This window comes from Electrona antarctica (genome assembly GCF_951216825.1).
Source record: "Electrona antarctica genome assembly, chromosome: 15".
NCBI classification, from domain to species: Eukaryota; Metazoa; Chordata; class Actinopteri; order Myctophiformes; family Myctophidae; genus Electrona; species Electrona antarctica.
In genome coordinates, this window is record NC_136796.1 from 31,634,490 (window position 1) to 31,650,982 (window position 16,493).

The 16,493-nt window shown below is 45.4% G+C and overlaps 1 protein-coding gene across 1 annotated transcript in view; it reads right to left on the reverse strand.

Annotated features, from left to right (window-relative positions):
• Positions 1-249: 249 nt before the first annotated feature.
• LOC306938395 (prolyl endopeptidase-like) overlaps positions 250-16,493 on the reverse strand; it is a 116,278-nt gene continuing 100,034 nt past the window's right edge. The window contains exon 2 of the transcript XR_013791719.1: positions 250-359. The gene's annotated coding sequence lies outside the window, so the exon portion shown is untranslated. The remainder of the gene's footprint in view (positions 360-16,493) is intronic.

Consider the following 16,493-nt stretch of genomic DNA (forward strand, 5'->3'; position numbering starts at 1 on the left):
GTAGTGGCGTAGTAGATCTGCTATTGTAGGCTAATGTTCCCCAACACACAAAGATTTGGCGGAGCTTGTGTAGTAACTCTGAGGACCCCCCTTGTGGTCCCGATCCACCTGTTGGAAGACTCCTGTTATAGAGCGTAAATCTACAGGATCGAGTGTCCAGGACAACACCCAGGCTCTCGCCGCTGGAACTGAAGCCACCAGAGAGTTGTCTGAGGAAATAGTGAGAGATCCTGCATGAGGCAAGACTCACCTGGGAATAAGAGAAGATCAGCCTTGTCTGGGTTCAGCGCGAGGTGATGAGAAGACCTCCACTGTGAGATGTCAGCCATACATGTAGCAATATGCACTCTTCCAAGTTCCTAAGTTGTAGGGGGGAAGGTGAAAAACTGTTGTCATAACACAACCCTAATAAGCTTCAGCTTGTGAGCAGAGATGAGATTTAAGTATTCTAACAATGTACTTGTACTTTGTTACTTTACACCGCTGTAAATAAAGGACCCTGTACCCTGTCTCAGCTCAGCCGGTGAGCGATATCACCCTCCCAGCTCGGCTTCCCTCCCCAAACATGGGCCAATTGTGTTCGCATAGAGCATAGACGCCCGACAAAGCCGGATGCACCACGATATGGATTTGAACCCACAACATCAGCGTATGTAACAGATCATCATAACCTTTATTTAAATTCAGAGTACAATTGAGGGGCAGAACACAACATCAGCAATATACAACAAATAACAAAATTAAATATATGAATCAGAAGACAGTAAATACTGAAAACTAGAAACTATAAAAGATAGAGAATTAATGAAAATAGTTACAATGATGAACAAAAGTGCTGGAAATCATTTCCCTGAATTTACCCAAGGAAGGCAGACATTTAATTTTTAAGGACTTCTGGAGCTTGTTCCAATCAAAATTTGATTGGAACAAGCTCCAGAAGTCCTTAAGGCAAGGTAGCATTCTCTGTCAGTGCTCCATTTAATGGAGCACTATTTAATGGAGCACTGACAGAGAATGCTGCCTTGCCCAACTTTGTGTTAGCAAAAGGAACCTTGAGGGTCAAGAAGTCACTCGAGCAGGTCTGAGGCACCAGGATTCTGAGAGAAGATTTTTGCAAGACAGGGTAATTTTGAAATTGGTCTGTAGTTATTTAGATTTTGTCTAGTGGGAGGACATGAGCCAGTTTCCAAATATGGAGTTTCGCAAATATTTGCGATGGGGGATCATAGGGCTGAGGGAACATAATAGTCTGAGGCAGGGGTGGGCAACTTTGACGATGGAGAGGGCCACTATATTGCCACACTCACTCCAGAGGGCCACTATAGTTCCACACTCACTCCAGAGGGCCACTATAGTTCAACACTCACTCCAGAGGGCCACTATAGTTCCACACTCACTCCAGAGGGCCACTATAGTTCCACACTCACTCCAGAGGGCCACATTGCATATTTCTGTCATAGCAAAAATAGCCGATCTACAAGCTCAAAACGCGTCGCAGTGCATCATGTTTTGAGTTTGAAGATCAGCTATTTTTGCTATGTTTGTTTTTTTGCTATTTTGGAATTGGAATCCTGAAAAGTAACATTTTTATTTAATTTCAAATGCATTTAGTTATAGTTATGTTAACTTTATGAACTAAATACAAATACATCGGACATAAAAAAGACTAACATTTTAATACTAGTAATTAAGCTACATATAAGACTGAATTAATTAACCCATTTTGGTGTTTTAACTAAGCATTATGTTATACTTTAGCTATTAGGAAATCCTAAATGGATTAAAGCGGGTCATGTGTGCATGTTTGGAAGTGTAACAGCTGAAATCAATAATATATTAGCACTTTGATATTAACCTGAGGGCCGCATTCAGTGATGGTGGGGGCCGCATGTGGCCCCCGGGCCGCCAGTTGCCCATGTCTGGTCTGAGGGAACTTGAGTGTGCTCCCGGAAGAAAGAAAGACAACTAGAAAAAGTGCCCTTCTGGGCACAGGTCTCCACCAGGAGGATAGGACTGTGTGAGATGTTTGGCAAAATATTTAGGAGTAATATATAAACATTGGATGACTTGAGGCATTTTGTTCCAAAAATGTCAACCTGTTGGTGGCGCTATAACAGGCCAATGTGAAAAGGGTGGGATATATTCCTCAGCCTAGTAAGAAAATGTGTGAAAGATTTCACGTAAATTGCATGCTGCGTTCATGATTTGAGGCTTTTGTTCAAAACGGGGCAATCTTGCAAACTGTGAATGCCAATTATAGCCAATTAGGATGGAATATGAAATATCGGACAGATCCGACTTGAGCACATGACCATAGAGATAGTGTGTAACGATTTGTGAGATTTTTGGACAGAATCTGGAGGAGTAATAGCCAAAAATGTGTTTTACAAAAGTCGGCCTCCTGGTGGCGCTATAAAAGGCAGATGCGGAAAATGCAGGTCAAAGGTTTGTCCTTGGCCTCTAGGGAGTGTGCATGCAACGTTTCATGCAGATCGGTGCAGTTTTAGGTAAAACATGTGAAAAGCTGCCTCATGGTGGCGCTATAACAGGCCGTTCTGGAAAATGTGGGGCAGAGGTTCATCGTTGGCATCCAGGGAGTGTGTGTGCAAAGTTTGGCATTGACCGGGTTAACGGTGCCGGAGATTAGCTGGTAACAGACGGACGGAAGGAAGGACGCACACACGCACACACACACGGACGGAGTGCAAAACATACTCTCTCCCCATGCCTTCGGCCTGGTGGAGACAACAAACAAACAAACATACAAGCAGAGCTAAAGACAGAGGGGGGAAAAGAGTGAGGGAAAGAAAGGGCTTGATTTAATTGAGAGAATGACATGGTTCCAGCTGAGAGAAGCTCTTCAATGCTAATGTTAGCCCAGTCAGAAAAGGACCCAGTCCATGTGCACAGTAATTATCCCGGTGCTAATGATGCTAACGCTATCTGAGCAAGACCCATTGTGTTTAATTTAGCTCGCCAGGGAGCAAATAGGAGGGAACTGCTCTACAGATGGATGTCTGATAATCAACAGCAAAACAATGGGGTCTGGCTGGCAGTGATGACTCATCCCAAAAGGCTGATAAACTCAAGTGTTGCATGTCACACACACACACACACACACTGTGACACACACACTGTGACACACACACACACACACACACACACACACACACACACACACACACTGTGACACACACACACACACACACACACACACACACACACACACACACACACACACACACACACACACACACACACACACACTGTGACACACACACACTGTGACACACACACACACACACACACACACACACACACACACACACACACACACACACACACACACACACACACACACACACACACACACACACACACACACACACACACAACCACCACCACTTAGTGCGTTAGGACACACACAACTGTTACAAGTTCCCTGACATTTTTAAACAAGCAGTAGAGTGCTGTCATCACCAACAGAGTACAATTACTGATGGCAGCCATTAAAATTTTACCTACAAACCCACCTATGGTTCCGTCTTACATTAATGTTTCATACAAAGCAATGCACTCTGCCCCTAACTTTTCTCCCACTCCATCTCAGAGGCACTCAGGAAAACTCTCTCCATTCGAGGGCTACTGGGAACACGTGTAGGCTAGTGTAGGAAGCAGTTACCAGAACTTGACCACAACCTTAGAGAGAGCAGTTAAAAGGTACCATGACGGTATGAACCAACAGCTACTGAGGCACATGCTGTTTTGTTTTGTTCTAAGGCCTTGTGCACAATCAGAAGAAATTCAACCTTGAGGGACCTCCAAATTCTTTGGTTTGGTAACTGGCTACATTGGTTTATGATGCAACCTTTCTCTCTCTGCCTCTCTCTGTTCTGACCCTCATTGCAGATGCTTTTTCTCTAATTAAAAGAGGAGAGAAGCTGCCAAGCAACTCTGGTGAAACTGCAGACTATTGAAAAGAAAACACACACACACACACACACACACACACACACACACACACACACACACACACACACACACACACACACACACACACACACACACACACACACACACACACACACACACACACACACACACACACACACACACACACACACACACACACACACACACACACACACACACACACACACACACACAAAAGCAGTGATGTCCAAACTCTCTTGAAGTCGCTATATGAAGTGGCACAAAAGGTATCCGAGGCACTCACACAAGTCTTGATCGGGGTATTAAGACCAGTGGAGGACAAATCAACCCAGTACTTCATTTGAAGTAGAGAATATATGCAAATGAAAGTTGCTCAGTAAAATTTGTAAAACAATCAAGCTCAGACTAAAGAAACGACAAAAGGAAAAGAAAAGCTCCAGAGTCAAGTATGAAACAAAGCTGAAGAACGAAAACATCTTAAAGACCTTTTCAATCAGCCTGAGAAACAGGTACCAAGCGCTGGAAGATAAAGAGCAAGGCATAGGAGATGAAGAGGTAGAGCGTGACTCCCAAGTAATGGAGAAGGCGTACATAGAAGTAGCTGAGGCAGTCTTGGGTAGACCACGGAAAAAGAAGAAGCCATGGATCAGTGAAGAATCATGGAGCCTCGTAGAACAAAGAGAAGCCATGAATAAGAAGATCCTGGGAACACGTTCCGAAAGAATCAAGAAGCAGCTAAAAGAGAAGTACGCAGAGATGAACAAAGAGGTGAAAAGAAGTATAAAAGCAGACAAAAGGAAATGGATAGAGAACATTGCAAGTGAAGCTGAAGATGCTGCAAGAAAACAACACATGAAGACAATATGGACTTACAGTTGGAGGCCATCGATATTGTCCTTTTCTTTTTGCTGAGGTTTGCGTGATCTGCGCAAAACCCCTTTTGGTGTTTTAAACATTATGTTATAATTTAGCTATTGAAAAATAGCAGATCTACAAGCTCATAGCGCGCCACTGAGTGGCGCGCTACGAGCTTGCAGGTCTGCTATTTTTGAAAAATCGTGAAAATATTTATTTCAGAAAACTGGAGGATTTAGAAGGATTTTTAAAATGTTTGAGGTCAGGCCTAAATGGGTCAAATGATAAGGGACAATATCGGTGGCACCCAACTGTACAAAGACACTGTGCAACGAGAGGCGCACTGTTGAGAAATAAAGACAAGAGGCAGGATGGAGGTCATGGCCTGAAGTGAGGATGGCAGCAGCTGACCGTGAAGGGTGGAAGCGCTCTGTGAAGGCCTTATGTGCCACAAGGCACGAAGTGGATAGGTAACAGGTAACAAATGAAAGTTGCTCAGTAAAGTTTTTGTACTTAAGTTCTTGCTCACAATGCGTTGAATTGCGAGGCGATGTGTTGTAATCTTGTAGATCAGCTATTTTCACTATAGGCTTGAAATACGTGGTTCATTGATAATGTCATTTTCTCTACATAGACATGGTGGAGTCATAAGTAACATTTTTGTCTTTGAAATATAGGAGTGAAAGTATCAAAAAGTACAAATAGTAAAGTACCGATACTCCAAAGTACCGATACTCCAAAAATATATTTTAGTTTAGTTTGTAACACAGACTTGCATTGGTGTCCATGTTGGTGTCCATGTCCTTTTTTGACAACCACTTCATGTGGACTTACTTTATAAGAGTTTGGACAGCCACTGTTTCTTACTAGTGGATATTTAATAATCCTCAAAGAGCACCTGATTTTTTTATTTACTTACTCAACAGTACCTTTTATTCTTTCTACCCAGTGCAGCTTGTTCAGGCTGTACATGTCCTATACCGTACGTATGGCTATCTCCAGAGGAATACCAACGAAGTCGTCCTTTTACCAACTCGCCCCAGGCGTACAGCCAGCGGAACTGCTCAGCCTGGTATTCCTAAACTAATGTACAGTTGGAGGCCATCGATATTGTCCTTTTCTTTTTGCTGAGGTTTGCGTGATCTGCGCAAAAGGACAGTTAACCCATTTTGGGCGGGAACCCCTTTTGGTGTTTTAAACATTGTTATAATTTAGCAGACCTACAAGCGTAGCGCGCCACCGAGTGGCGCGCTACGAGCTTGTAGGTCTGCTATTTTTGAAAAATCGTGAAAATATTTATTTCAGAAAACTGGAGGATTTAGAAGGATTTTTTAAAATTTTGAGGTCAGGCCTAAATGGGTCAAATGATAAGGGACAATATCGGTGGCACCCAACTGTAAGTAAACTAAACCTAACCTTATTCCTAAACTTAATGGTTAACCTCAGTAAAACGTGCCAAACCCTAACCCTATTCCTAAACACATAACCCCAGTAAAACTATGCCTAACCCTGAACTTATTTCTAACCTTATTCTCAGTAAAACAAAATAAAGAATACAAGAACCGCCGCACCGAGCAGTCGGCGTGAGGTCGGTGGAAAGAAACGACAGCAAGCGTGTTTTTGGATTCCGGATACCCTCCAGAAGGGAATGTGGATTCCACTTCTGCCTCTGTTCAGCCCCGGGCAGTGTATGTGGTTAGTTTTGTAGAATGTTATTGAGTTAGCTGTCAGCACTGTCACTGTTTCCTGCACTGTACAAACTAGTCTGTTTAATGTAAAAACAGCTACGCTGCCTGTAGCAGAACAGAAATCTAAATAAATGTGTCTCGAAAGGTACTTCAACTTACATATTAAATTACCTGTCAATTTGAAGTTTCTAACTGGACTGGAATGGGAAGTAACACAACATTAAAAACAATGCACTAGCTACTCTTATGGTGAATTATAGACCAACCATAAAATTAACAACTTCTCTCAAAGGCTGAAGCCAAAAAAGCTAACTTCTCATCCTTGATGTCACTCCAGTGCATAAATTGGAGCACCTGCCTTCGCAAAGAACAAAATATGTGGCTTAATATTCTCCGCCAAATAAGCGATTTAACATAATGTCATTGCCTTAGTAGAAAACTACATTCATCACTTCATTCTGTAATGGCCCGTTGTTTAGAATTCTGTTAAGGTAAATGATCACACACATCACACAATATACTGCTCTCCTGTCTTCATTTATTTAAGCAACAATAATGAATGTTTTCCCCGTAGGGCTTCATCAGGTAAACACGAGCGAAACATTGCTAATTATTGTTGGTTCAAAAATAAATAAAAAAGATTGAAGAGCAGTATATTGTGTGGATATTCCCTTTTTCTTCAATTGATTATTTTGGGTCCAGCACTGTGTATAAAGAACTGTGGGGATGTGCATATCCTATACCCTTTTCCCTTATAAATGTAACCTGGCCAGAACAACTACATTCTTGTAGGATGTTCTGTTGAATAATTTAGCCATCATGTCATGTCAAGACTTTAGTTCAATATGCAGGGGTTTTAACACTGCAGGGAATGAAAAACGTCAAAGAGCAAGAAAATCAATATGACCTGTATTGTATACTAGGCTGTATCAACAATGGTGTTGTGCAAATACAAGCTTGTTGAAAATTGTATAGTAAAGCCAATATACTCTGTTTCTATTTCTGTAATCCAAAAAATATTTGGAAAAAAATGCACAAAAACATGCAAATTACGCTCTAAATTATGGAAGAGCAAAAGGGACAAACAAAAGCCATAATTTTGGAATGTATGTATGATAATAATAGTTAAACATTTTAGATGTCATTCTGTGCTTCAATACTGCAGCAAGTAAAACTCACAGCTCACATAACACTTAATAATCTAATAAGAAAAACAATAAGGTCAATCTAATGGTGAGAATGTATAGGAGCGATAACATTAACCTTTATACTCCGGGAGGTCAAATCAGGTGTCGTAGCAGCCACAGCAGTAAGAGTGAAACAAAAATAAACCGGGGCGGGGCGGGGAGCGGAGGGGAGCGGAGGGGAGAAGGGGGGCGGGGAGGGGAGCGGAGGGGAGAAGGGGGGCGGGGCGGGCGCTCAGATCGGTGAATTAAAAGGATCCACCGCCCTGATCGCAGCGGCCCCCGCCCCTCTATACCAGACAACATGCTGGCTGGGCCAGGCTATAGACAATATTTTAAACCAATAAAAAAAGAAAACGATATACCAAATGTCCTACCCCACCTCAGCGGCTGCCGGACTATACCCCCCTCCTCTTCTCATCCGTTTTATTGATTGAATAAAATGTTTCATCCCGCCTCCTCCTCTCCTCCATTCCTTCATCCTCTTTGCCCCTCTCCCTTCATTTAACTCAATTAGTTTTCGATAAATACAACTCAAACTGTCTCTTATATCACACACCTCCTGTCCTGATGCATGCCTACGGTACATCTCACATAGTAATAGAGTGCAATAAACATAGTGCTTCAGGGTATACCAGGTAAACTAGCTATAACCTAGTCTGTCTAGCCACTTCATCCCTTTTGCAATCAGATCTTATTTTAATGATGTTTGTGAGACAAACACTTTCCTGGGGTTTTTACATGGGTAATATGTGATATTTTAGTATTTCAAAGTGTCCATGGGCTCCATGATGTCATGGATTGGACACTGGGCTCACTTCCTTCCTGGACTACAATTCCCATAATGCTTTGGTCCACTGCTCCTCCTTGTGGATAGGGGGAGGGCTGTCTTACTGAGACAACATGTAGTCCAAGGAAGCTTTGAGAAGGAAGAGAAGTGGTCACGCGCCATGACACTTTCATGGACACTTTCATTGATGTAGTCCAGGAAATAAGTGAGCCCAGTGTCCATGACATCATGGAGCTGATGGACACTGAAATATCTAAAAACACATAGTTCACACATAAAAATCCCAGGAAAGTGTTTCTTGTCTCCCAAACATCATTAAAATAAGATCTGGTTGCAAAAGGGGTGAAGTGGCCCTTTAACAAACTCAAACTCAAAAAGACAAATCTCAATAGCATACTGTACTTGGCATTTGTGGCCAAGCAAACATATGTCTATTTAAATATAACATCATTATGTGAACAACCAAAATATAGCCGTGCATAACGGCATAGTACAACTGGCATCTATCAAACATAATGTGACAAGAAGGGATACCAAGAAAGTGGAGTGTTGCCCAGGCAGCTGGCGTAGTCGCCTGGCAAGGTGCAGCGTGCCGTGGGTTCGACTCCCGGTCCCGAAGGACCTTGCTGCGTGTCACCCCCTCATCTCTCTCCCCGTTTCCTGGCACTAAGGGCACAAAGCCAAAAAAGATATATTAAATATAAAAGAAAAAAGAAAGTGGAGTGTCAGTGTGGCTCAGGAGGTAGAGCAGGTCGTCCAATGATCCATGGGTCGGTGGTTCGAATCCCGGCTCCTCCTGTCTACATGTCGAAGTGTCCTTGGGCAAGACACTGAACCCCAAATTGCTCCCGATGTGCTGGTTGGTACCTTGCATGGCTTCCGCCGCAATCGGTGTATGAATGTGTGTGTGTGAATGGGTGAATGAAATGCACATGTAAAGCGACTTGGATAAAGGCGCTATATAAATGCCCCATTTAGTGGGTGAGGTATGAAGAGGTGAGTTTTCAGACAGCATCAGAAAATAAAAGTGAGCCTGCAATCCTGACTGAGAGGTGGAGGGCATTCTACAGACTGGGAACCAGGAGAGAGAAGAGTCTGGGACACATAGAATAATTGGCCAGGGTGTTTATAGGGAAGGAACTGACACACTTCTTGTGTTAGCTGATCTAAGTGAAGGAAGGGAGCATTTCATTTTTGCCAGGTGCTTGAAAAGCACCTGGACTACATTTGCACGCACCACTACTGACGAATGTACGAACGTAATGGACACTTTTTCATGATTGGTTGACCCATAAAACCCATACTCTGAATGCTGCAATGCATGAGTGGCATCAGAAGCTAATGTTATGAGCTAACTGGAGCTAGAGGAAAGCCATAACAAAACACAGTGGGTGAAAACAAGCGCTACAAGAGCTTGTTGCACCTGGCCGTTTTTTTTTCTTCTTTGTTTTTGAGTGGTGCAAACCACTCCAATAACCAGCTTTGTCTGTATCTATGTTTCTATGTTTGTGTGTACCTGTACGTGGGGCCCAAAAGAATGAGCATGGTTACTATGGTCACTGACATTACGTCAGACCACAGCTGATCAGGCTATATAAGACCTTGCACCACTCAGTTCACACGGGTGTGATTTTTTTTTAATTATTTGAAATAGTAAAGTATTGCAATGTAATTCAAGTGAGATTCACGTTTAGTTATTGTATATTTAGTATTATGGTTAAAACATTTGAGTGCTTCTGCTGCCACTGCAGACAATGACGCTGTGTTGTGGGGTAGCTGTGGAAAGCCCTAAAGCCTGCCATGCACAGCGACTATAGTCTCTCTCTCTCTCTCTGCTGGGTACCCCAAAATTAAAACAAAATACCCCCAATATTTTTGCTGTAAAACTGGCAACTGCATTAGTGCACTATTAGTGACTTTACTCTTTCTTTATTGCGCATCCCTTTTACTGTGACTTTATAGAGCACATTGCTGTAAAACTGCATTAGTGCACTACTGGCTACTAGTGGCTGCATTCATTCAGCGACTAGTCTGTCTGTCTGTCTGTCTGCCTGCCTCTCTCTTTTGGGGGCTGGGTAATTTATAGAGACTAGACTGGTATACCGGCCTATTCAGGCACGATGCAAGCCATTGAACGATACAAGCTGTGCGTGCATAGCCCGCGTGGTGACGCAAGTTCACGCAACACCCTTTCAACCTACAGCAGGGCCGGTCCTGAGCAATCTGGCGCCCCAAGCAGGATTTTTCGCGGCGCCCCCCCCCCCCCCACCCCCCCAAAAATTGAGGAGACACTGTGGAGGCACTGGGGGGACAGTGGGGACACTGTGGAGGCACTGGGGGTCCATTGGGGAGGCACTGTGGGGACACTGGGGAGGCTCTGTGGAGGCACTGGCGGGACACTGGCACTGGGGAGACACTGGGGAGGTACTGGGGAGGCACTGGGGAGGCACTGGGGGGGCACTGGGGGGACACTGGGCAGACAGAGTTGGGACAGAGTAAAAAAAAAAAAAAAAAAATGTTAAAGAAAAAAAAAAAAAAAGTTTTTTTTTGTTTTTTTTTTTTTGGCGCCCCTCCCCCATGGCGCTCGAAGCCGTTGCTTCGTCGGCCTGTAGGAAGAACCGGGCCTGACCTACAGTATCTGTCTGTCTGTGTCCTGTTTACGTATATACACACACAGTATATGGAAATATCTGTATCTGTCATGTGGTGGAACATCCTTTTAAGATAATGTTCTTACAAACCAGATTCCTTTACTTGCTTATGTGTCCACCATTCCTGAAGACAGGTGTTACAAAAGCTGTCAGGAGAACAACACACGGGATAGGACAAATCCTCTTCTCAAAAAGATAGTGCTCTTAAATGGGAAGCCATATACCAGTAAGACGTCTAGAGGTGAGAAGCGACCTCGTAAAGGGTGAGGGCGAGAAGTCGCGTGCACGCATCCGCCTCGTTGACGGAAGACTGCTGGGCGAATGCTGGCGCTTTGGCATGGGGGGTCAGATCAACATGGAATGAATTCTGTACTCGCCATATATATATATATATATATATATATATATATATATATATATATATACAGGGCTCCAGACTAACTTTTTCACAGGTAGCACTGGTGCCACCTACCTTTTCATTTGGTAGCGCCACCACAAATTAGGTAGCACCATTTTTTTCTTTGTATAGCGTGGTATTAATACATGATCTTATCATGCCCCCACATCGGGCGCCATTTATTTATGTAGTGGTTTCCACCATTAAAGGTTTGAATCATAAAACCCCCTACAAAGGTCACTGTGTAAAAAACAGCAACCTACCTGGTTATACTTCAAAACACTGTAGATGGTTTCAACCGCAAGTTACGAATGTAACTATGGTTATGTGAATTCCTGGATGACTGCCAGTAGGCAGTAAACAATAGTGAATATACCTCTCGCGCTCCGCGTAGGTCGAGTCTTAATACAAACAAAGTCATGTGACGTGTAGGCTGACCGTGCGTCCCGGTAGGCTATATAAGCACGTGACAGCCCACACCAGGCCTCTTAAGAATCTTCTCGCCCTGAAAGATTCCGAGTGACCGTTATTACTGGCAGTCATCCAGGAATTCACATAACCATAGTTACATTCGTAACTTGCGTTATGTTTCATTCCTTACTGACTGCCAGTAGGCAGTAAACAATAGTGGATGACTCATACCAGAAGTGTCACGAGGAATCGAACCAACCTACTAAACTGCCGTAGCAGCCAGTGGCAGGATCGCTGACGTCAGTGAGGATCCAGAGGCCACATCAAGGCGATAGAACCTCGAGAACGTGCAAGGGGCTGTCCAAGACGCCACCGCACAGACGTCCGCCAGTGACACCCCTCTCATCACCGCCCAGGACGTGGCAACGCCCCTGGTAGAATGGCAGATGACCTCGGAGGGGGCAGGTTTACCAGATGCTTCATAAGCCTTCTTAATCGCATCCACTGCCCAGTGGGATAGCCGCTGTTTAGACAGCGCGCCTCCTCTATTCTTTCCGCCGTAGCACACAAACAGTTGCTCTGAGCGTCTAATATCCTGTGTTGCCTGAATGTACAGTTGCAACGCACGGACTGGACACAGTAAGTGGGCCCTTTCCTCCGCCTCGGATGTAAACGGGGGAGGATGGAATGCCGCCAACTCTATGGCCTGGTTAACATAATCAGGGGGCAGAACCTTAGGCATGAATGACACATTTGGCCAAAGTGTGACCCCAGTGCCACTAGCCTTCCACCGAAGGCATGTGGGGCTAATAGAAAGTGCGTGGAGCTCACTCACACGCTTAGCTGTCGTAACTGCCAACAGAAAGGCAGTCTTAATCGATAACGAGCTCAAGGACGACCCAGCCATAGGCTCAAAGGGCGCCCTGCTCAATGCCTGCAGGACCAGAGGCAGGTCCCAAGCTGCAGTACGCCTCACCCTAGGGGGGCGTAACCTCTTGGCACCGCGCAGAAACTGTGTCACCCAGTAATGCGCACCAACTGACCTGCCATCAATATGGCTATGATTGAAGGATATAGCGGCCGTGTGCACCTTCAAGGTGGAGGCTGCACGGCCGGCATCCAGTAGACACTGTAAATAATGTAGTACGTGTTGTATAGGGCAAGAGACTGGGTCCAGACCCCTGTCGCTGCACCATAATGAGAAAGCAGCCCAGCAATTCGAGTACACCAACCTTGTGGAAGGGGCCCTTGCATTCCGCAAGGTCTCACATATTGAGGGGCCTAGCCCACTCAAGAGTGACTGATCCCTTTCAGTGGCCATACCCAAAGCTGAAGGAGGCTCGGCGATGGATGCCACACCTTCCCGTCCAGCTGGGACAGGAGGTCTATCCTCACTGGAAGCTGCCATGGATCCCCGTCCAACAGAGTGCAATAAACATAGTGCTTCAGGGTATACCAGGTAAACTAGCTATAACCTAGTCTGTCTAGCCACTTCATCCCTTTTGCAATCAGATCTTATTTTAATGATGTTTGTGAGACAAGAAACACTTTCCTGGGGTTTTTACATGGGTAATATGTGATATTTTAGTATTTCAAAGTGTCCATGGGCTCCATGATGTCATGGATTGGACACTGGGCTCACTTCCTTCCTGGACTACAATTCCCATAATGCTTTGGTCCACTGCTCCTCCTTGTGGATAGGGGGAGGGCTGTCTTACTGAGACAACATGTAGTCCAAGGAAGCTTTGAGAAGGAAGAGAAGTGGTCACGCGCCATGACACTTTCATGGACACTTTCATTGATGTAGTCCAGGAAATAAGTGAGCCCAGTGTCCATGACATCATGGAGCTGATGGACACTGAAATATCTAAAAACACATAGTTCACACATAAAAATCCCAGGAAAGTTTTCTTGTCTCCCAAACATCATTAAAATAAGATCTGGTTGCAAAAGGGGTGAAGTGGCCCTTTAACAAACTCAAACTCAAAAAGACAAATCTCAATAGCATACTGTACTTGGCATTTGTGGCCAAGCAAACATATGTCTATTTAAATATAACATCATTATGTGAACAACCAAAATATAGCCGTGCATAACGGCATAGTACAACTGGCATCTATCAAACATAATGTGACAAGAAGGGATACCAAGAAAGTGGAGTGTTGCCCAGGCAGCTGGCGTAGTCGCCTGGCAAGGTGCAGCGTGCCGTGGGTTCGACTCCCGGTCCCGAAGGACCTTGCTGCGTGTCACCCCCTCATCTCTCTCCCCGTTTCCTGGCACTAAGGGCACAAAGCCAAAAAAGATATATTAAATATAAAAGAAAAAAGAAAGTGGAGTGTCAGTGTGGCTCAGGAGGTAGAGCAGGTCGTCCAATGATCCATGGGTCGGTGGTTCGAATCCCGGCTCCTCCTGTCTACATGTCGAAGTGTCCTTGGGCAAGACACTGAACCCCAAATTGCTCCCGATGTGCTGGTTGGTACCTTGCATGGCTTCCGCCGCAATCGGTGTATGAATGTGTGTGTGTGAATGGGTGAATGAAATGCACATGTAAAGCGACTTGGATAAAGGCGCTATATAAATGCCCCATTTAGTGGGTGAGGTATGAAGAGGTGAGTTTTCAGACAGCATCAGAAAATAAAAGTGAGCCTGCAATCCTGACTGAGAGGTGGAGGGCATTCTACAGACTGGGAACCAGGAGAGAGAAGAGTCTGGGACACATAGAATAATTGGCCAGGGTGTTTATAGGGAAGGAACTGACACACTTCTTGTGTTAGCTGATCTAAGTGAAGGAAGGGAGCATTTCATTTTTGCCAGGTGCTTGAAAAGCACCTGGACTACATTTGCACGCACCACTACTGACGAATGTACGAACGTAATGGACACTTTTTCATGATTGGTTGACCCATAAAACCCATACTCTGAATGCTGCAATGCATGAGTGGCATCAGAAGCTAATGTTATGAGCTAACTGGAGCTAGAGGAAAGCCATAACAAAACACAGTGGGTGAAAACAAGCGCTACAAGAGCTTGTTGCACCTGGCCGTTTTTTTTTCTTCTTTGTTTTTGAGTGGTGCAAACCACTCCAATAACCAGCTTTGTCTGTATCTATGTTTCTATGTTTGTGTGTACCTGTACGTGGGGCCCAAAAGAATGAGCATGGTTACTATGGTCACTGACATTACGTCAGACCACAGCTGATCAGGCTATATAAGACCTTGCACCACTCAGTTCACACGGGTGTGATTTTTTTTTAATTATTTGAAATAGTAAAGTATTGCAATGTAATTCAAGTGAGATTCACGTTGAGGAGCGTTGAATACCATATTCTCGAGGGCCACCTGGGGGCCACCAAGAGAACTCTGTGATCTGACGATCTCACCCTGTGAAGCACAGGCAACAACAGGGGGATCGGGGGAAATGCATAAAGGAGCGCTCTCGGCCAAGCGTTGGCGAGAGCGTCCATCCCGAGTGGGGCACTGGTCTCTGCCAGGCTGAACCACTGAGGACAATGAGTCGTGCCTTCTGAGGCGAATAGATCTACGTAGGCTACCCCGTGCCGATCCCAAATCAACTGTACCACCTGGGGGTGCAATCTCCACTCCCCAGGGGGCAGTCTCTGACGAGACAGATAATCTGCCACAGAGTTTAATCTGCCTGGCAGGTGCATAGCCCTCATCGAGGAAAGTAGAGGATAAGCCCACGTCCACAGGCGATGGGCTTCCCTCAGGGACTCCAGAGACCTGGTCCCTCCCTGATGGTTGACATGAAACACCACTGAGGTGCTGTCTGTCCGAATGAGCACGTGCTTCCCCCTGAGAAAGGGCAAGAAGTGCTTCAGCGCCAGGGAAACAGTCCGGAGTTCTAGCACATTGATATGGCGTCCTCTCCATCGAGAGCGCCATACCCCCTGGACTGACCTCCTCTGCCATACCGCGCCCCAACCTTGAGGCGAGGCATCTGTTGTCACCACCTCTCGTCTCGCCGGGACCAAGCCGAGAGGGACTCCACTCAGCAGGAATGCATTGTCCCGCCAGCGGCGGAGATAACCAAGGCACCTGCGAGTGACTCTGACCTTGACCCCCCTGTGTAGACAGGGGTCCATGTGAAGGCCATTGAACCACCTCTGTAATGGGCGTAGATGTAGCAGCCCCAGAGGAGTGATTGCTGAGACTGCAGTCAGCATGCCGAGCAGTCTGAGCCATGTTAGGACGGTCAACCTCGCCCACAGGCGGAAAGACCGCAGGAGGTTCTGAATTCTCCCCACCCTCTGTGCAGTCGATCGTGCCTGCATCGATACCGAAGCTAGGGACATGCCGAGGAAGGTGGTCTGTTGCGTTGGGAGCAACGAGCTCTTTTCGAGGTTTACGGTCATGCCCAGTGCCTCGACGTGAGCGAGGACTCTGGACGTCACCTGTTCCGCCTCCCTGAACGAGGGGGCGCAAATGAGCCAATCGTCTAGGTAGGGAAGTATCTTCACTCCCGACAGGCATAGCGACGTTAAGGCTGCCCTCATACACCTTGTGAAGATGCGGGGAGCCAGAAACAGGCCGAACGGCAGAACGG